We start from the raw sequence: 23,061 nt of genomic DNA on the forward strand, positions 1-23,061 counted from the left end.
TTCCTCCCCCAGTTCTGAGTAACGATTCTGGGCATGCCTTCAGCTATTTAATCTGCAGATGCCGTGTCACAGTTTTGATTTCTTTTTCCTATTTAATATAATATTTGAAGTGTTTCAGTCTCAGCCATCTGAATAGATTATTTTTGGATCTCAGACATCAAAGCAATTATTTTTTTCCAGATCCTGCTCCCTCTATAAGGTCCATTAGATAAATATTTGAAGGTGGATAATTAGTTGGCATTTGCGTTCAGTGAGAACTGAATACTAGTTTGGATCAAATAACTCTGCAGATCTGCTTATCTGTGTGATTTTTTTTTTATTTATTTACTTTTTAAAATAGGTACAATTAGAGAAAGATTTCTGAGGGGAAACTATTTGGCTTGTGCGAAGCAGGTGCCGAGCTGGCAGGCCCTCGGTGATGGCACTCCTGAGTCTGGGAGCAACTCGAACTTGCTTCTTTCGTGTCTTGGAGTAATTGAAAGCAGTGAAGATTACTTCATATGTTAGATGTAGTTTGTCATCTCTAGTAGTCTTTCACTCATGCTATATTAACAATACCCTCTGGATGATGTGGGAATGTGCATGGGTGACTGTATATGCTAGTTTATATAGAGAGTGAAAATGACATCTTGGAGAGAAACGGAGTGGAAATCCCTTAACTAGTGTAAAATCAGTATTGCTTTGCTGATGCGCGACAGCAAACTCGCTTACCAGTACTCCTGAAAGCTCTGTCACGGCCAAAGAAAAGGAGGTAAGAGTCACCGATTGGTGTGACACTGAGAGCAGGCGTGCTTTTACTCGCTGCTATTTGCAAAACACTCAGTTTATGTTATCTTCATTGCTCATTATTCCACTTCTAAAAAAACCCTCTCTGTCAACAGTGTTTTTCCTCTTACTGTAGTTATTGCCTATACAGACAGGTTCCAAAAGTGCAAAAGGATACGAACACACCCGTATCGACCACGCTCACCCCTGCCACTTATTATGGAAGAATATGGGAACATATCTACCCAGTGCTCTATTGCAGCTTTTTCTTCAGGGGTGAAGTGCAGAGCTGGTTTACATGATTGTCAGCATATGGAGAAGACAAAGGACTCTTAAAGCTACCTTTAGTCATATTTTCTTTTTTTTTCCCTCAAAATTAAAAAAACAAACAAAACCAGAAAAATCAGATCTCATCTGGATGAAATAATGTAATTAATTCACAATACCAATTCCCTGTCTTTTAAAACTCTGTTAAGTTTTATTCTATTAATTAGGTAGACTTTCCGATTGCTTGTGCTGTGAATATCTTAGTTTCTACGTAAACTTATCTTAGATCATAAATCTCATATCATCACAAACAGAAGAAAAAAACAGATGGGACAAATAAGGGAAAATGAATGTTCCAAATGATGAACAATAACGCCCAATTTTGACCTCATTAATGCTTTCTGGATCATTTCCTCTAGTATTCCCTCAACTTTTAAAAATTCTCTCCAACACAAGAAGTTAACTGTGGGGATCTTAAGCATACTTCATCATACTCACAGTTATAGGAGAAAGAGTTAGTTCTACAGGAAAGTTGTTTTGTCCTTAGGCTTGGTGTAGGCTATTTTTTGTTTGCTGCATAGTAATAAATGCGGTAGAGTAAAACTTTCCTTTTTTAAATATGATGTAATTAACGCTTCTTGCAGGAAGGTCTGATATGGAAGTGCTAAAAGTTGTCTAAATTCCGCCAGAGCGGTGTTTCTTGTTTGTTTGCTTTAATGTCAGTATTTATTTGCTCCCTTGCTAACATTAGGAGACTTCATGACATTTCTGAGAAGGAAAGATTTCCTTATTTAACGCTACTTACTCAGCTATTCATGACTCAGATCCATCTTCACTGTCTGAAATAGACTTGTTTTCCCTGCCATTCCCAAAAACCTAGCTTCTCTGCGGATAACATCCAGACATGCTGCTCTTGTAAGGACAGTGCCAGGTGCCCTTTTACGTCTTCCACATGTACGATAAGAAACCTTTCTTCCTGAGGGAAATGGTACGTAGCCACTAAGACTATATGGTCCATGAAGCTCTGATCCTCAGTTGACATATTTCACACAATTCCCAGAAGGCCAAATTTAGTTCAATAAGTCCCTATAAAAAATGGACGGCATCAGTGTTTGCACTGAAGAGTTCCATAGACAAAAAGGAAGGACTTGATCTCAACCCATATTTATCTACCCAGATTTCAAATAGATTAAAACATTGCACTATATTCAGCTGTCTGGTGTCAGATCTAATTACAGAGTTACTTTCTTCACATCACAATAAAAATGATAATTGTTTCAATCTGAGGAATTGGGATACTTAAAAAACAATTTTCTTAATAACATTACACATTTAAATAAATCAAAACTGTTAATTTAATTCAGGCAGTGACAATATAAAAAAGTTATCCTTGTGGCAGTCTTTCAGAAAAAGAAATTTTGCAATCGGATGTGCAAATTTGACTTATCTTTTCATATCTACTTTCATTATCTCTTCTTAATATGTATGTCTCCGGCTATAAATTTGCTAATCAGGCATATGTAAGATATCTGGATGTTAAGATGATTTCATAAGAATCTATAGAGATAATAAAGGTAAATGATAGATTAGAATGCAATTTTTCTCCTAGTAGATAATTGTCTCATTAGTCTATCTATACTATTTCTGTATGCATTGATTATAGTCAGAATGATCACCATTAAAACTCTCGCCTTCTCTAAATAAAGTAGTTTTCAGTTTATATGTGTGGTTTTTCATCTTGTAGCTCATTGTTAATAGGAAGAATTAGGAGGTGCTCCAAAATTAAACTATCTATGTCTATCTGTCTAAACTGTAACCATAAATCATTATCTGAAATAATGACTATAATTTTAAGGTCAAAAGCTGTATCCTTGCTATAATATATCATGTCAATATATCACGTCAATGATTATAGATTGCAAATTAATGGACAAATTGAAGTAGAAATTGGGAGAACAGAAGCAAGTGTTAAAAATACTTCAGTAAGTGATACTCTGTATCACTAAAATGGAAGAAAACCTGATTTAAAGGCTATTATTTGCATTAATACAAGACTAAAAATCTGTTCAGCAATCTGCAAATAGTGGTATTAAGGTAAAATGAACACTTGGAATACATCTGTGTTAAAGAAATTGCTTTTTTGATAAATTGGGAATTATGCTTCTTGGTTAATTTTCTTTCATCACCATTTCGTCTCCCATCCCCATCTCTGTTCTTTCCAATTGCCACATGCTGAAAGTGAAGCAAACACTGAACTCTGGGGAAGAGCTCCCTTTGTTACACAGTCTGGGTGGTGCTAGACAAGCGAGGGTTTAGTTTGTTTGGTACTTCTAATTGCCAATACATTAAAAAGCTCTTTATCATTATTTCAGTAACACTGTTGCCTGAAACATTTTTTTTTTGGGGGGGGGGGGGGGGGAAATGTCAAGAATAATTGTAAACTGCATTTTACATAAATGCCGTGAAGCATGTGTATGTATCATACACAGAACTAGAGTATCCAGTATATAAAATTGTAGATGAAGATAAAAATGCAAGGAGATAAATATTCAGAATATGTGTGTGGTAGCCCAAACAAAATATCTACCATCAATGCATTAAAATTAGTTTCTAGCAGTGGCTTTTCAACAGAAGCGAGTCTTGTTTTGACATCAAGATATATTTTTAATGTAATACAAAACTGTAGGGCCTATCCTAACCAGCTTGAAATAAATTCATTTTTAGGGAGAAATATATTCAGCAGCTTAGATGTCTTATAGTTGTTCACCCAGCCTTCAGGTTACTGGGGTATGCAGACTAACAATATTAATAAATATTTTCTTGATGTCAATAAATGCTTTACAGCTGAATTGAATAGGGTCAGACAAAACCTAGTTTCTCTTCCTGACAACGGCCAGCAGGGTACACTAGTAAGGAGCGTACCAGTAAGGCATCCTTCAAAACTGGTGGCTTAGGGACTGGAAGGAGAAGTAGTGCTGTCCTCAATAAATTTCTCTTCCATGCATTTTTTCACTCAGTCTTTCAGTTCTTGAAATGCACAGCATTTACAAGGCCATGAATCCACAGCATTATAGAAAGAAGTTCCGTATTGTAACTGTTCGTGTGAAAAATCATCTGCTTTTGTTTCCCTTAAATGTATGACCTACTACCTTTGTGTGATGCTCTCAGATTAACAACTGCTACTTTCCTTTTTCGCCCTGGGAGGCTGTGGCACGGGAAGAAAGCCTCTTTCCCACTATTGCATACTGTGGGGGGTTGGTAGGCTGAAACTTAGAGACTGTCACTGTCTCTGTCACTGGCTCGCAATGTATGGATATACCAACGGAAAACCTACCCAGCTGTCCAGCTAGACAGTGTTTGCGACTTCGTACTATGATCCTCTCTTTGAGAGCTTAGGCATAGAAAAGCTGCTGTGATAATTTTTAACAGTGGTTAACGTGTGGACTTAAGCGTCTATGATATAGTCAGTAGTCAAGGGGACAACATTTTGAAAAGACTACGGTTTTGCTATTTTGCGTTTCTTATGCCATTTCTTATGCCAATTCTTTTCCATTATTCCAAGTTAACGGGCGAGTGTTGCGGTACTGTAGAAACCAGGGCAACAAATGCTGAATGTTTAAAGAGATGCTTTGCATAATGGAGATTGGCACCAAAAGGAAGCCTGCTGAAACAGATTCAGTGGCAGTGGTTCCAAGCTGGCTGATGTCTTACGTGACGGTATGGGTTGAATCTCTTTAGCCAGTATGTCTCAAATGAATAGTGATATGAAAGATTCAAAAATATTAGAGGAGGGAAGGGTTTGTTTCATGTAATGTTAGTAATTTAAAAAATATCTACTCTAGCGTTACTAATTCAATATTGCTTTCGAGGGCAGCAGGGTCAGACAATACTGAAACAAAGGCCATGACTTTAGTACATTTCAAAAGCAGAGGCTTGGAAACAACAGTTCTGCAAGAGAATTTAGACGGGTTTGGGTTAAAGACTTTCTTTAGAGGCTGAAATAACCTACAACGCAATCACAGATTATGTATTTCAAAAAAATTGAAAAGGAATGTAATTTTTTTAAACTTTGCGTTATTACTATTATAACATATAAAAATCCCTTCACAGAAACAACAATTTACTTAAGGGTGGAAATCTGGTTTCTAGTGCCTATCCTGTGAAAGAGCTCCTCATGACTTGATTTTGATCTTACATTTACCTCTCCATTAGTTCAGAAAGACTAATTCTGTTTTAACTAAAACTCGATTCAGGGGAAAGACACTCATGCAGTAGTGGAAAAGAATGCACTTTAAAATACTTTAATATATTATAGAACTGTTTTGCAACTAGGTACTGCCCAGGGAGTCCACAGGTAGGAGCTGGGTACGCTTGTGTCTGGTTGACTTCAGCGCCCGGTGCCTGAGTTGAAAGGACATGACAGGAGTTGGCCTCGTTGTTGATAGTCTCCGTCTCGAAGTATGCATTGTGTATAATTCTTGGCAGGATTTTTGAGTTTTACTGTTTTAGTAGAGGTAGTGCACACGCACATGTTGCCTCAGACTGTAAAAAAAAATATGAATACGCAATTTGAAAGAGAGACTAGCTTAAAGCTTTTTAGTCATACTTAAAAGACAAGAAGTTTGGGAAGATGAGAGGCAAAGAGGATATATTTCTGCATTAAATGTCTTTGGCATATGTTAGACTACAGTAGGGGAAACAAGCCTGTACTAATGTATATGTCTGTGCCCAGCGCATGAGCAAACTTGGAACGTGTTCTGCATGAGTGGGGAAAAAAGGTACTTGAATGCTAAATGCAGAAATGTTTGGAGGAAGAGAAGACTGTGGAAGAATTTTACCTGTTTATTTCCATTAAAATCAGTAATTTGGGAAGTTTATTATAGTCCATAACAGTTCAGTTCATTATAATACTTTTCTAGTTTACTTCATTCCTACATTCAACCCTTCTTTTGTTTACTGAGGAACACGAACAGCTTTTTCTTCCTCTTTTATGTTCTTCTGATTTGAAATTCCATTGGAACTTAATTTTCTTTGGCTCTCATATTCTATTTGGTTTCTTCTGATGTTAACCACTTTGTTCAGTTATCAATTTAATTAATATATTTCCTAATTAGCAGTGGCAGAACCTTAAATACTGCATATTTCTAAAGTATTTAGAAACTTTCAGTGTAATCCTAAGTCTTACTGTAGTGTAGTAAACTTAAAACACCTTTAAATTGTGTCAATATTGTTCAAAATGCAAGCCTTTTGTATATCTTATATGAGAGAAACAGCATGCATGAGAAAAACAAACTTATTGCAATCCAAAAAATATTTTTTTTCTTAGATGGATTTAACATTTTCAGTTTTCAAATAACACTTTCTGGAATACTTATCTTGGTAGAAGATAAGCTGATTGATTTCTGCCTTACTTCTAAAACAGACAAATTTTGTAAGGATGCCCTTTGTGACAAAATACTCCATTTTATTTTTATTTCACTAGTAGATGAATGTTGAGTTGCTCATGGAAAAAAATCCAGTAACCATCTATTTCTGTGGTATTTGTCAAATGTACGTTATCATCTTTCAAAATGAAAACAAGTCAAATGTCTACAAGTGGGGGTTTTGTTCTCATTTAATTAGCTATCATGTAATATCTGCAGTTTATAAAATCCCAGGCATGTTTGAGAACTGTTGAATTTCAGTGGGAAACTTCTAGAACTCATGGTGATTAAGGAAAGACATTGAATTTTCCAGAGTAGACCTTGATTCTGTTTTGTCCAAAAACCTGGCAGTGATGTGATACAAAATGAGCTAATGACTGGCAATACCAAACCCCATTAGCTCAAACCTGGGGTTTTCAGGAATGAGTGAGATGACTTGCGCATTTCAGTGAGTATAAAGGGGTGTACTTGGAATTCATTATTACTCTTAGATTTAATTCTGTGAGAATACTAATCTAAGAGTGGCAGGGAGGGAGGAGAAGGTAGCTTTTCGAACAGTGCTTTTTTGGGGCTACTTTGTTAAGGCATCTGAAGTGTTGCTTTATAATAATCACGTACAGAAAGGAGCTAATTGATGTGGAATTGTCTCTCTTCTGGGAATTTCCTGTAACCTAACAAACTGGCACCTGGCTGCTCAAACTAACCTGGCGTCATCCTTACGTGAGTAAGAATAAGCTACCGTGGAAAAGAAATGATAAAAAGATTGTAAAGTTGGAGCTAAATGATGTCGTAAATCTAACACGCCACATCTGTGAGTCAGAGGAATGTCCCCGCCGCAGGCAGACCCCTAACACTCAGCATTATCGGGGGCAGAAACAGGAGTGACGGTGTAAATCAGTTCTGTAGCAGCCTGGAAAAATATTTGATGCCAGTATCTGGAAAGTGAGTCTCCTATTGACCTCCGTTTCACCTGCCTGCATCAGTTTTGATGGGTTTACCTACATCTCCAGATCTACCCCAATCCTTAACTCTGGACGATTTACCAGCTTGTTGACCTGACACTTTTGCCAAGTGTGGTGTAGCTGTCATCTAGGTAACGGGCATGGGAATTACTGAGGTCTGGGAGCCAGAGTACGGGCTTATGTCCTTAGTCTCAATTGTTGTCAAGTGAATAAGGAATGGGAGAGAGACCTATAAATACATTTGGTATTTTTCAGATATATCCCCTTTTATTCTTAAGAAAGTGCTCAAGAGAATCACAAGATGTTCCTGTGAGAGATTCCTGATACAAACAAGTTTGTATAAGGTTTTATTTGGGGGTGGAATAGGCGGTTTGGGGGTTTTTTTGCTTTGTTTTTGAGTTTTTCCTCATCCTCCTGTACTACAAAATTATTTAACGTTTTCCTAAGTCTTTTTAGAAAAATCTCAACGAAGTTACTCCCCAGAAAAAAGGAGGATCTGTCTCTGGCATGTTATTCTGAATTATACTATCCCATAGTATTTCTAAATAATTTATAAGCTGAGATGCTCAAATGATCAGTGAGTTTAAGCAAGTGTGTTAATGACTTCCAAGCAAAAGAATAATGCAGAAAATAAAGTGTCTTTTTCCCCTTCTTTGTAAAACAACCATTGAATATGACGAGCAACCCAGGAGTGTGTTGGTTGTCATATCACTGATTCTTGGAGAAAGCTGATAGTCAATGACTTTTCAATATAATCTCTTCCCAGCTAGTGAAAAAGAAGGAAGAAAATTCTTCTCTCCTGTCCTCATGTTCCTAATGCCCTCGTTTTCTTTTTTTAATGATCACTGTGCCAGAGATACAGTTTAATCCTCATCTGAAACTTAGTCTAACTGAGCCTAAGAGCATCATTTTGTCATCATTTGCTTAAAATAATATTTCATTAGCATTTACGATTTAGACTTTTAGGAATATTTGGATACGTAAACAATTGAAATTTTCATCTTCTGAAGTCTTTTATTTTTTTCTTTCTTGGCTTTAACTTTGGGCTTGTGGGAGAGTGACAAAAGAGTGAGAGAGCATGCTTTTAATTTTAAGCAAGCTGCTGTTATTAGTTAAATCTAACCTAGGTTTTCGTTGTTTTTTAATTGGTTTGGCTCAGGCCAATGTAAATTAAAGCTAGTGTCCTTTTGTGAATCTGATGCAAGTTAGCAAGGCCTTGAATGGTATCACTCTTTTAGGATTTAATTTATTGTTTTTAACTGAGACAGTGCTTTCTTTGGTTTGTTTTTGTCCCTTCCCGCCCACACCCTTCTTCCATTATAACACCCCTAAGCTACAGTTTCATCTTTGTGATTCTCCATCTTTCAGTGAAGACAAAAACCTGTGGTTCTGAATATTTATGATCATTAAAAATCCCATTGCAACTCTTTCCTACAAGTAGATGTGTTACCCTTGGAGTCCTGTCTTAATTCCAGTTTAAGTAATTACAGTTGGTCCTTCTAGAGTCTATCTACAATCTTAAATAGATAATGAATTCTTCATTTTTTGCCCTAAACATTGATGCCTCTACTTTATGTGCTGTAGATTCATTGTTTCTTGAAACGATTTCTTTGTCTAGTCTGAGCTTTGTTCCATCCATGTGTGAATATGCATATGACTTCACTATTTCATTAATATATTTCACATAAAAAATTGATCACATACAAATACCTATGAAATTAACTAGATAACATATGAAATACCATTCAGGTGGAAACCAAATAACAAGCAAATAACAAGCAAAAAGCCGTGAGAACTAAATTTGATTAATCTATTCTGGTGCTGAAAATACATTTTCATATAATGATTAGAAGAAAGACATTTCAGGTTCCTTTGGAACATTACACTAAATATCTGCTTTAACTGCATTTATCTTGTATTAAATACATCAGAGGTGTGATTTTTGAGTTCAGCAGTACTTAGATCCTTATTCTTTTCCTTGTCTTTTGTGCACCTATTTGGGTCAACTTTGAACTAAATCCAATTTTGTACTCGAGTCACACAGTTGTTTCATGAACCTGCAAAACTGTGAGGTGGGACTATCATTGGTTTATTTCATTCCATTCTATTTATCCCAAACAAAGCCTTTTTTGTGAGTCGCATACACTTTACATTTTTCTGTAGCAGCTGATGTAGCCTCTCTGCAAGATGGGTGTATGTTCCAGAGGCAGTAATAATGTACACATAATCCAAGTCCTACTCAATTGCAGAGGTTAAGGAAAACTCAGAACACTTATAATTACAGCAAAGAGAATCTTAGTGGTATTTTTTGTTCCCCATAAACCAAAAAAACATATTTGGTTTTTATTCTGGTTATTTAACAAATTCATATATATAAGAAACGTGAGAACTTTCATTTATGATTTGAACTTGTTCATAATAAGGTACCTATCATCATCTCGCTCGTGACTTTGAACTCATGAGAATGGAAGTTCCTGATAAGCTGTAGAGTTCAGGGATGATGGATAGTTTGTGGGAGCTGGCATGATTACACATTGTTGGAAGTAATTTGAGGAATTTGACCGTATCATCCCACCAGATCAGTCTTATTGTTCGTATGAATATTTTGATTTGTCTCCGGTGTATTTTTTAATCAAGCAACTGGTGTGTTTAAAAATAGTGAAACATTCAGGAGGTTTTCATAATACATAATATCCTACTGGTGATTACTTAAATAGCAATCTATAGCCCTCTTAGTTCTTCCTAAATCTATTGCCTATGCTATTTTTGTTAAAGTTCTCAAATCTGAAAATGGGTCATAGCTCTAAGTTTGAAATGGGTGTTTTCTTGATATTTTTCATTTAGGGAATGTTCATGGATAGATTCTTTGTACATTTAATTCAGCTGACTTAGATCCTCTGTTAAAATGAGGAATTTACCTTTCAAAGAAGAAGACTTTGTACAAAGGAACTACTGAACGTATGCACAACCGTGGTACTGCTCTTCCGTAGTTACCCCGTGTGACACAGCAGAATGCACTAACAGGGAATGAGTGGCGTATTGCAGTGCGCGCATCTTCTGGAGATTCGGTATTAAAATTGATCATTAATTATCTTTAAAGTTAAGCAGGTTGTTTTAAGGGAAATTCCAGAATCTGACCCGCTGGGGTTTGGAGAGAAAGCGGTTCTACCGCAGCACAGAAGCTTTACAAGAACCACTGGTCCGTATTGTTTGTATCTATCTTGCAGCGTGCTAGGTGCAGGAGTTAGGAGTTTTCGTTTGAACTGGTCTTGGCTGAGTATGCAGTAGCTTTATAAGGGTTTCAGACACCATATTTTCTAATATGTCTGATTTCAGGCGGTTGACGGAATTTGCCTGTCACTGTAGGAGAGATGTCAAAACAATCCAGTAAGAAGAGACTGAAATCTAGAATAAGCTGAATGTTTAAATGTATTATTAAAGGACATTTGTTATTGAAATTCCATGACAGAGACCCAAATAAAATGAGTTTAATAGGGATTATTTGAATGAATTTCATCTTCGCCGTGTCTTCGACTGTTTTAACTTCTTGCAGTGCAGCAAAACTGAATCGCCACTACTGTGGTCTGTACTACTATGTAGAATAATACATAGGTTATTGACAAATATTTTATCCATGTCTGCTCCTTGAAATAAGGTTAGCACACCGGGAAAAGTGGCTACTGCTCTCTCCTCTTTGAAATTAGACAGCCTAGCGCTGTTCTCCGATTTCCACAGAAGATGAGGACTTCCAAATTTGGAAGGAGACCTTGGTCTGAGCTGCAGCCATCAGGACCTCCAGCAATCAGATTGCCTCTTTTCTGCCCAGCTGGAAAGAGAGTTTAAAATGTGCTTAGTTTCCTGCTCACATCTATTCTTTATACTGAGGCAGCAGACAAAGGAGCTGGTGTGACAGGGACTCGAGCCATTGGACTCGAGTCACCGATTAGCTCATTTCACATCAGCCATGTGGCTTTTAGACAGAAGTCTGGAGCCAAATATCTCCCAATTACCTGAAGTAAATTGCTTCATAGCTTGTTACCAAAATTCTGAGCAAGGTTTTGGCTGCTGCCTGATATTTAATTAAACTCCATGCATCTGATAACTTCTCTGCATGATGTGGCAAATAGTAAATGCTTAGATAAAAGTTGATTTCAAAATATGGAGAAGGAAAAAAACCCTAAAACTTGAAAGCGTGTTGTTTTATTGCAAAGGAAAAGAGATTTCTGCTATATAAAAGGTTAAATACGATCTGAAACTAACTTGCATTTTTTGCAGTGAGAGAATAAAAGAACAGAAGCAGTGACGTTATGATTCCAGGCATGATTCAGACACATTTTAACTCCATGCGAGTATCTCTCTAATATGACATCTTACACATTTGAGTCTCACTCAGCAGACTTTAAGAAATAATTTCTTATTCGTGATCCTAGCATCTAATAGCTACCTACCTGCTGGACAAAACACAGAACAAAAAGACAATTTCCATCTCAGAGAGTTGGTGGTCCTGCTGTAAGACAAAAGATAATTAAAGGAAAGAAAGAAACAAGAATAAGCTGTTGTTGGTCAGCAAAAGGAGCAGTAAAGTTAATGGCAGACATCCTAGAAAAGGAGATGGGTTAAGAAATATTTTTAAAGGTGCTTATGGGGAATTTCTGTTCCATGCAAGTCTAACACAGAAGTCAGCATTAATATTTATGTGAGAAAATTTAAAAAGTGGATATGAGAGGCTGGCATCGTGGGGATGAGGCAAGTTAATGAGATCTCATCTGTGAGTGTGAGATAATCGTGTGTGTGGGAAGGGTATGGCAAGGAAAGCACTGACTGGAAATAGCCTTGACTCAGAAGACGTAAGTTCCTAAATTTTGATGTGATAGAAAGGGGAAGTGTGTGGTGCCTCCAAGGAGAGGGTTTATACTGAAATGTGTTCTTTTGCTATGATTAATAGGCAGCAATTATTACCAAGTCATGTTTTATGCAAAGGTAAAACGCTATGTGACTTGTAGTCTGAGGCATCTCACTCTTGTGTGCCATCTGTAGGAGGTGTAGCAGCTCATTAAGACTGGAGACTCTGTTACAGGCTCCTATGATTTTCAAAATCTTCCTGTATGTTTGGATTTCCAATTACTTAAAAAAAAAAAAAGTGACACTGCATGAAATTCCAGGTCTTTGTGCATGTGATTTAGAGTACTGTGAATATCACAAATTAAAACATAAACTGCATCTCACAGTGACAGTCTTTCTTATTTCTTTCTGTTGTTTATCCTCAACCACAAGCTCACAAACACTAGTAAATAGAATAAATTCTACTTCAAGTTACTTATGCAAGTTGAAATATGTTCCCTAAAGAGGGTCACAGAGGCATAAACTGTCAGAATTGCATGTCTTCCTGACGATCTCAAACCATTACTTAAAGTGTAAATGTATATTTGACATTCACTGACTGTTATGAAGCAAGGCAGATATCATCACATAAATTTTGTCTAAAAAAGAAAAAAACAAAGAGAAAAGATGTTTGATGACAGATGAATATTATTGACGTGTCATAACTCTAAATTAGGAACTTGCAAAGTGCAGAGCATGTGGAGTTGTCCCACAGCTAAGTAATACCACATGTGGCCATCCACCTATGTTAATGGTGTTATTCAGAGACGGGATAACAAATCTACGAGTTGTCAGCGGCTCTTATAGGTTTAATTCGAGGTTCTAAGGTTTGTTTGGGGGTTTGTTTGGTTTGGTTTGGGGTTTTTTATAAACGTATGTTCATTCATCCAGAGATACACACAGTGGTTAGGATCTCAGGTACTTAAAAGTCTTTTTCCTTGAATTTTCAGGGCCATTTGTATGGAACTTTCAGCTAAAATCTTGTCTTGAAACAAAAATATCAGGAAAATTATAGTATAATGTATTGACAGAGCAAGGAAGACGTCGTAGTTTTCTAGTTTGGTCTAGCACAAACTTCAGTGATGTTTAAGAAATAACATAATGGCTCTTCGCTCTTCTACTTTTCCTGGAATATAGAGCAGGATTAGGGAGCATTTAATTCAAAAGAAACTTTTCAGTTTTTCGGTTTACTTTTCAAGAGAGTCATGCATAAAATGTCAGGGCAAAAGGAAAGGGAAAATTATATAAGGGCATTTAGAAAAATCAGTTTTATCTTCTGAAACATTAAGCTTGTATCAGTTCCATCTTTCTTACCATTATACACGTATATGTGTGTGTATGTAGAAAAAGTATGAGAGTTCATTTTGCATTTGGCTTTGTTTAAATCTACTTATTTAAACTTTGATCCTACATACAGCAGGTAGAAATCAGAAATTTTTAACTGTGTGAGTGAGACAGCACAACAAAGAATGAAGTTCCTTGAGTTCTGGAGGCAAAGAAGTTGAATATAGAAAAGATAAAGTCTAAAAGTTAATAGTAAGCCACTACCTTAAGGTAAGAATATGAGTAAATGAGGAAGCCCGTTCTTCCTTTGGCTTTGTAATGCAATTCTTTTATGGTTTTGAAGAAAACTCCTTTAATGTGTTGTTTAATTTTTTTTCTACAAGTAAAACACTTCTTGAATACTTACGTACTTGAGGGTTCTTGGACAACCTTGTAGTAAAATGCCTAGAAATTCTGAACACACTAAGTGCCTAATACAACTAATTTTCCTTACTAATAGGATACCAAACACTGTAAAAAAAACAAACCAACCCCAACCAACCAACCCCCCCCCCCCCCCCCCAAACAGCAAGAAAAAGACCCCTCAAACCAGCAATTCTTGTTGATGCTATCACAAGATAGCACTGCTCACTCTTAGCTTTTCTTACTAGTTTTCTTACGGCGCTTTAGCGGGCAGGAATAGCATCTAGTACTCATGGAAGTTCCAGAGACTTCAGGAGGTCTTACGTTGTAGATAACAATAATTATTTCTGTTCCACAGACAAGCAAATCAAGGAGCATGAAAATGAATTTACTAGCTAAAAGTTGCCAAGCAGGTCAATAATGGATTAAAGGCTCTCGTGTCCTGTAGTGAAACCATTATGTATGATATGTTCCTTAAAAGTGGCCATTGAGCCACGCATTTACCTTTTAAAATCAAAACCTAAAGAAAGTATAATTTTTCTAACACATTTTTTCCATGTTCAGCTCAAGAGTGGTCCATCTGTACAGCATGCCCTGTGTCAAATGTCTTTATTTTGGATGGATAATAATTAGCATGTTTCTCTCTGCCCTTTCTTCCTTTTACATCAGTACAGCATTTATTAACTCTAATTAACTTTGCATTAGGATGACGAGTGTAATGAGAATCTTGAATAACATTTAATGATAACAGAAACACAAAAATGAACTTTTGCTTGCTTGCCAGATGGAGTTTTACCACTGTCTTACTGCTCTGACTCACAAAAACAAATACGTGATTCTACAACTCCCGGGTATACCTACAAAAGTGCCATTGGTGGTAAATATCCCTGAAAAAGCAAGACTGAAGAAATACAGTATTTTTTTTGAATATTTAAATGCACTTTAATACAGACAAGCAAAATAAACTCCAAAAAGCTTCCTCTTAACCATCTTAGGGAGAAAATAATAGGGTGCAGATAGTAGGGTTTTTCCCTGTTCTTTTTCTTATGGTACTTATACAAGCTATTAAGTCAGTGTTATATTAAAATGGAGTGTTTCACTACCTGTGAATAACTACTTCATTACAAACAAAATGAAATTCTAAGTGTAATCTCCTTGGCTAAATTTCTAGATGATCATACTATGGAATCTGGTATCACCCCTAAATACTCCCTCCCCCCCGCCTTCAGACTGTTTGGATATTTATCTGTCTCTCCAAGTTTCTTCATCAGTGCGCATGCTTTAGGACAGACAGGACTATTTTTTTTTTCCCCAGATTAGAAATGTGTTAAACTATGCTGAAAGAACTCAATATTGACAATAAAGCATTCATACCTGCAGTGACAAATACTGTAACAGTGGCATCTCTCCCAGGGGTTACTTTCTGACCAGATTGCATTTCTTGAACTATTAATTCATTATGAAGGTAGAGGAGCATATAAACAAAACTTATCATGTGATTGCCATTAAAGGGAGTCTGGCGTCTCTTCACTAGCAGACGCCTACTTTTGACACATTTCTTCACTGGGGGGGTCTGTTCTGGGTACGCTGTCTGCAGAGAGACTGGTGCCACTAACGCCAAAGAAAGTTACAGACATCAACTGAAAGGGTAATGGTTTGCCTTTGTCTTAATGCATTGCAGTTCTACTTGGAGAAACATCTCCCAGTTAAGAAGGACTTGACCTATTAGAAATATAAAGTATTAACAGGTACTTCTTGTTAAAATGAACTTGAATGAAGTGTCATTGTGGCTGCAAAAGGTGGGATGGAGGCACTTAAACATAGGCATCTAGTGCCTTTTTAGATTCCCCATGGTGTATGTGACTTCTGGATGGTCTGGTGCAACATAGGACCTTAGATCTTCGGAGCTGAAGCTGAAAACCATATAGGGTACTTCAGGACATTTAAAATGACAACAGCTGTTTACACTTAGGCATCTGACTGCTCAGTGTCACATGTATGTATATTGATTCTACAGCTAGGATCCCCATGTTGCAGTTAATAATATTACTACCTAGATCTTTTGCTGAACTGCTCTTGGAGCAGATCTCCGAGAGGCAATTTTATTATATTAATTTTAAAGGCTGGGAAACCGAGGACATGGTCTCTATGCAGGCCCATAGCAGAGTCAGAAATAAAACACGTTTAAGTACCGGCTCAATGCTTTCATCACCCTCTCCGTTGCCATGTCCCCTGTGACATGGTTTGTGTCTTCAAGAGAAGGGGTTGAAAATTCCAGCCCATAAGGATGATACCCCAGCATATGAGAAACTTGGTCCTCTCTCCTGTATTTTATGATGCTGTCACATTATGCTAGAGAAATCTACTTAAATCAGAAGGTGCGGCGTGGACCATGGCTAGCCTGAGGCTGGCAATCCATAGCAGCGGATTATTTTTCTACCCTAGACAGGAAGCGACTACTAATCACTGAATTAACTGTTCCTGTCTCTTGCCTATCACTCAGATAAATTATTCCCCTCTTCTCTCTTCCCACAAGAGATACATCTTCAGCAATAAACCAAATATTGTGAAATTTATCTGAAGAACTACCAATCTATCTGATTCCGCTGAACCAGTATAAAGAACGTAATTCAGATTGCATCTTTACTTGTGCACTCTTGCACTTGCTTTGGTAAGAATACTGAAAAACAAGGATGCAAGAACAGAGCAAGGTATTTAATTCAATTTGAACTTATCATTTATGTCTGGAGAAAACCATTTTTAAGAGTTGGAATTTTTGCAAAATAATTTTCAAAGGTGTATGTTTGTTCATTTCAATTTTCTTGTGTGGGTTTTGGTTTTGTTTTATGGGAAGGATATGAAATTCCACATAGTGAACTGTATCCGGTGATATGTTCTGAAAGTTAGGACCTTTGTCACTGGTTTTAAATGCTTCTGTGCTTACAAACCTACAAAGGTTTACTGTACCTATGGTGTCTTCTTTATATAAATATATAGAAATATACTAGTATTTAGAAATGACTGCAATTATACAAAATCTGATTTATGAGCCTTGATGTTGAACACTAATGGAAGACCTGTGATCTGCATTCACTTTGCACAAATACAATGACTACAGGTGGTGCAAGGCATTGATAAATAGGTGTCATATTTTCTAATACCACAAAATATAGCCAGATGCTGTATATAAATGTGAAGAAAAAGTATAGTGGAAAAAAAACCAAAACGGTAGTCCTGTATAATGTGCAGTAGAATGAATGTGAAGTTGATATGTAGGTATATTTGCTACTTGGACTATGTATTTTCACCTTCTTAAGTTAAAATTGGTATCACCAGAAGTTTTTCTCGATTTGTTAAAAATGATGTAAAATGTCAGATGCACAAAATACAAAGGTATGGAAAAGTACCCAAAGTGCCTCTTTTTCATAAGGTTTCCTATGATTTACCTTGACACAGTACTTTTGTTTGAACATCAGATAACAATAATTTCTACTGCTATTAAGCACCATACTAAAGCTTTTACACATTTAGCAACACCTCAATAGCAGTTTCTCTCTTTTTAAGTGCTTTACAGCAGAAAGAATTGGGTGAGAATAAGCCACCTCTTCAGGAATAAGTAAAAGTGAAAGACAAGGTGGGGTAAAAAAAATCCTCAGCTGAAGTGAAATAGCCAGATAGGAGAGGGGGACAGTTTCTGGCAGAAGCCCTGTGTTGAAAAGTGACTTTAATGAGTGAGTGGCTGGCTTGGAAGGCAGAGCTTGATGCTCTTCTCTGACTTCATGTGATGAGCATCCCAAAATTGCTTACAAAAGAAGTATACTCACTGTGATAGGTGGGACTTCCATTCTGGTCCATGGCAGCTGGATCAAACCTCTAACAGACAAGCCACAGGGCCATAGATATGCAGAAATGGCTCAGACATACTTGGGTGAAAATTACTCAGTAATTTTCAGTAGGAAAAGGAAATGAAGAATTTTATGCTTTCTTGAGGGCTTTTATGTAAAAGCTGTCTATCAGGAAAAATAACAATTATTATATTATAGGCTTTCTGTTTCTGGAAGGAAAAAAAAAATAGAAGGCAGTTATAGACATAAAGTACAGTCAAATTTAAGCTTTTTCCAGTCATAAAGTCAGAGAGTTGCCATGGTCTGAGGTGGAATAAAATAGGATCCCTGTGTCATTGACAATCTTACCAAAAGCAAAAAAATCCCTGCATACCAACAGCTCTGTATAATTTTTATCAGGAAGCAAATATTCTTCCTAACAAAGAGTTTTACTGTTGGCCATAGATGAAACAGAAGTGAAGATTAATTCATTTAGCTTATTTTAAAATTGTTTGAAATACTTGAATGCCACACAATAGCTCTAATATTGCTCTAGCTATTGGCAGAATCTAGTGTGAAGTACTTGGGCAACGTTAACTTCCTAATGCAAAGCTGACATGTAGATTATAATTTAGATTTCTGATTTCCATTCAGAAAACTGATAGGCTGCAATTATGTTCTTTGTTTTCGAGTTATGTTGTATTTAGGATAATGTTAGAATAGGAGTCATCTCCGTAGGAGCTGCGTATAGACAAGGCTGTCAGGCAAAAAAAAGATTGGGCAACTGTCTAACTTCCACTCCCCTACCTGGACTGTGCTGCCCCTCACCTGGATCAAAGGAGAGTGGCAGTCTCAGGACATCTACTGTGTCACTTGGATGATTCAGGGGACCGACACGAGTCAAATGTGGCTCTCCTGCCCCCCTCCTCTCTTGAGGAGAGTAATAAGGCTGTCCTTGGAGGGACTTTGGACCTTTGAGCCTTCAAACGTGAGAGAAACAAGAGGGACTTCAAAGATGATTTAGACGTACCGTTTTACGTCTGCAGGTCAAAAAGTTTCCAAAGAATGTTGGAGAAAAATAGTTGTTGCCCCTCTTTCTCTCACTTTCTTTTATAAAAGAGATATATAGAAATTTTCACCCACTTAAAGAATACAATAGTTTCAATTTTACAGGAACTTTTTTCTTTTTTCCCCCTCTCTAACGACAAGTCTATTACACATCATAATCATTCCTACTTGGTCACAGACTCCTTTTACTCCTGCTTCAGCTCTAACAAGTCAGCCTACGCAAGGTTGGGTTTTCCTTTATACATCAGAGGTAGAAATTCAGAGAATGACTAATCTGCTTCCACGAAGCAATCTCCTTTAGTCCCCTGCATCCCCCCATCCCTGTGTATGACCCTGACATGCAGTAGGCAGGTACCACGCTCTGCACAGGACTGCTCTGAAGGAATATGCGAATCAATAGAATTACATTAAATGGCGTAATGCAACAGCAAGAAGTTTAAAGAGGAATAAGCATTGGACTGGCAACCTAGGGTTGTTTTTTTTTCCAGAATTAATGATCACAAGGTGACTACCTTTGAATCACTGTAGTAAAAATAAACTCTACTAGTGCCTGCTTTGTTTTCTAAATCCCTTTGATTAAATGCTTAAGCCTGTTTTAAAGCAGTCTGCCACCTAACACGTATCAGGACTTGAATATTTTCAGTTCTGAGGGTCAGGAAGACACTTTACTTGATCCCACAGATAAGATGTTTGTCCTCAGTAACAAATTGTTCCCAGAGGAGTTACAGAAGTCTCCTTCTGGTGTTAAGGCAAAGTACCTTAATGTAAAATTGCCTTCCATCATCTGGAAAGCAATGTGACATGGCTGGTTTATGAAGAATAAACTGAACTTATGAACACAGAAATGAGTGGAAGATCTCCTATAAGATCTAATGACAACGTACAGCTCTTTGGAGAGAGGTTGTGCTTTAGGCACAATTTCCATCATATTTGCAGCAATTCAGTCTGAATTGCTACTGTACAAAAAGACGATGACAACAGTTGTGACTTATCACGTGAAAATGGTCAATACCGGTAAATTTTACTGCCTACTGTCAAAAGAGGGACTTGGATGCTCTCTGAGGACCTGATTTTACTCCAGGAGATCAGTGGGCTCTCTTTATTTGAAATAAAAGGACATTGCTTGAAAAGTGCCTGAGGCATCACAGACTTCCAAGAGCGAACGGAAAACACTTGTTCCATGTTAAGGGCATGCAGTTGCTCTCAGGCTATAAAGTATGAAGGGGAAAAAAGATATATCCACCCTGTTCAGTAAGTTCAACAGGCATTAGGAAATATGTTCCACGAATGTTACTATACTACATCTGGGATCGAATGTGCTGTAGTTGTGACTTCCAGATCAGAAACCCAAACAACTGCAAACCCTTCTCGGTTAACACAGAAATCTAGGGTTAGGATTTTTAATAAATTGATATTGATGGTATTATAATGCTATTTGTAAACTAGGCTGCCTCTGGAACACAGCTTTCAGCTCTGTTTATTTTATTTCAAAAAAGACTATAGGGAAAATAGAAAGGGTTCAGAGATTAGCAATAAGAATGCTTAGAGAAGTGGAAAAACTACCATATGTAGTAAGATTGAAAAGACAGGAGCAGTTTACTTCAGAATAGAGATGAACAAGATGGGACATGAAAAATAACTGAGTAAAAAAGTGTGTAAAAATGAGTTTATAGAGAAGCTAGTGTGGGCTTTCTACTTGGCTTCTGACATAATATTGGAGGAAGGCAGTATTCAGAGAAATTGAAAGACAGCAAATCTAAAATCGACAGAAGGAATTATTTTTTCAGCCAACAAGCTAACAAAAGTCATTGCCACAATATATTATTGGAGTCAAGAGCTCAGTCGGATTAAAAAAGGAAATGGATGTTTGTATAGATTATAACAACAGCCGGGGTTACCAGGGCTTTAAAAATAATCAGGGATCTAGAAATGATATAAATTCTCATGCTTCAGGGCAAAAGACAATGATAGTAGCTAGGAATATTATTTTTTTATGGAGCGCACACCTTTTAACTGTGCACTGTGAAGGTTCTTGAATTTTCCCCTGAAGCATCGGAGGCCGGCTGTTGGGAGGCAGGTGGTCAGAAGACCTCTAATATTTCCTAAGAACAGTTTTAATGTTTAGTTTCAAAAGGGTATGTTCAAAAATATTTGTTCTGCTGTCTGAACTACTTGTCTGGAATGCTGAAAAATATTTTTATTATTTTGTAGGCCCAGGGCTAACACATAAGAGTTTTATTTATATATATAAATCGTTATTTACACACACACATATATATATGAGCTGGGAAGCTGTACAGCCTAGCACATAAGCATATGTATCACTTAGTTGAAGCAGAAACAGATATGGATGTAACAAGAATGCATACCCCCAAAAATAGTTGGGACGGGTATCAAATACATGAGAAAACTGTAAGATCAATTGGCAAAACTGTAAAGCAACATGCTAGCATGTGTTGTGGTTTTCCTGTTCCGTCTCATGTGTTCCCAATTAACAGGTGCATTGTTCCTTATTATCTCCTAACGTTGTGATGTTTTGATGCTTGCCACAGTGTCCTGAAAGGAAGAAGCCTGTGTGATAATTCTGGTTTTCCGCTACTCATGTCTTTGCAGCTTCAAAGGTCCCAGACTTCCAGCAGAGATGGAAGCGATACATGCCAATAAAAATGTGTGCCATCCAAATTCATTATTTAAAAACAACCAAAAAAAAAGCCCCAACAAATACTCCTCACTTTAACAAAATAGGTTTTATTCTAGGTTACACAAAAATTTTCTCTAACTAAATCTATGGACTCAATTATTTTTGACTTGGGATAACTTGGTCAATGAGAAAATGAAGAGATTTGAAGGCAAAAGTTACATGGAATGGGTTTATAAAAATATGGTAGCATTTATGCTTTAGCTCCCTATGAAAGTTATCTTACTGAAGACATATCTCTATAGCTATATGTATGTAAGTGAATTTATAATGTTTGAACATCTTAAGACTGGAATTCCTGTGTTTTCCACAGCTATTTAATTTCTCCTGTCACAGAATATAATCTTATGCAGGAATTTGTAGAACAATATCTTCTCTCAGAAAGGGATTCCACGAAGGAATCAAAATAACAGTGTAGTTCAATGGATTAAACAAATAATCAGAATATCAAAACTACTGAATTTGATAACCTAGTCATTCCCTTAGTATTCTCACAATTACTTTATTCACTTACAAGATTAGAAGCAATGCCCGATTTACTCCTTAATCTTCATAAAGGCTCTCTCCCAGAGGACTAGCTTTTAAGTCAAAATCTCTTTTCTCAAATTCCCTGCTTTATTTCAGGGGTCTTACGATAATGGTGGAAGCAAACAGCTCACTAACGAAACAAAATCAGGTCTTGATCTTGCTTCCACAGGAAAGCAGATACGTCCCTTCTCGATCCTCATAGAGAAGGCCATTATGCACTGAGGCCCTATTCCTACAATGTAATCTTCACTGATTTGGGACTAATTAGTGCTTTAAATTAAGGTTCTGCATACTTTCTTTAATAGCACTAGTTACTGAGCCACCTATTAGGAAGAATCGTAACCTAGCAGACAAACGGTGAAAATTTCATTAACGATATAGCTATCTAGCTGATTTTCATTAACAACAAGAAAAAGACTTTGTTTTACCATACAAGATAGTGCATCACTGATACTAATTTTTTTGTCTTAATTAAAACACAGCTCTGTTTACTGGAAAATACTTTAAGTCATCAGAGAGCTCCCTTCTTCACCGTAGAGATGTTTTCTTTGTGTGTTCGCTGAAACCTGGCAATCACTGGTGCTTACTTTCACATGAGGTAGCTGCTCTGAGGTTTTTAGGTGTGTTTGGTAATGGTGGGTATATTTCAAATCAAAAGCTTTTGTTTTTCTGGGACACAAATTGTTGAAATTTGTGAAGTTACTGCATCTAAGGAAACCTGATTTCTGATGAGTAGAGCCCCTAGTTACTGTATTTTCTCTTAGAATTCCCCAAAAGATGTTATATTCTTTGTTATGTTATCCCACTTTGCGCCGGATGGGACGCTGAAAGTTCTTAAGGTTAGAAATACTTCAACCTAAAAGCAGTAAAGTTAAATTAAAAATGACATTTCTGAGTATAACAGCTTGTGTGATATATTGAAAGAGGGACATTGCAAGAAAAAAATTACAGGAAAGAGA

Source organism: Pygoscelis adeliae, unplaced genomic scaffold (genome assembly GCF_000699105.1).
Source record: "Pygoscelis adeliae isolate BGI_AS28 unplaced genomic scaffold, ASM69910v1 Scaffold31, whole genome shotgun sequence".
In the NCBI taxonomy this organism is placed as follows: Eukaryota; Metazoa; Chordata; class Aves; order Sphenisciformes; family Spheniscidae; genus Pygoscelis; species Pygoscelis adeliae.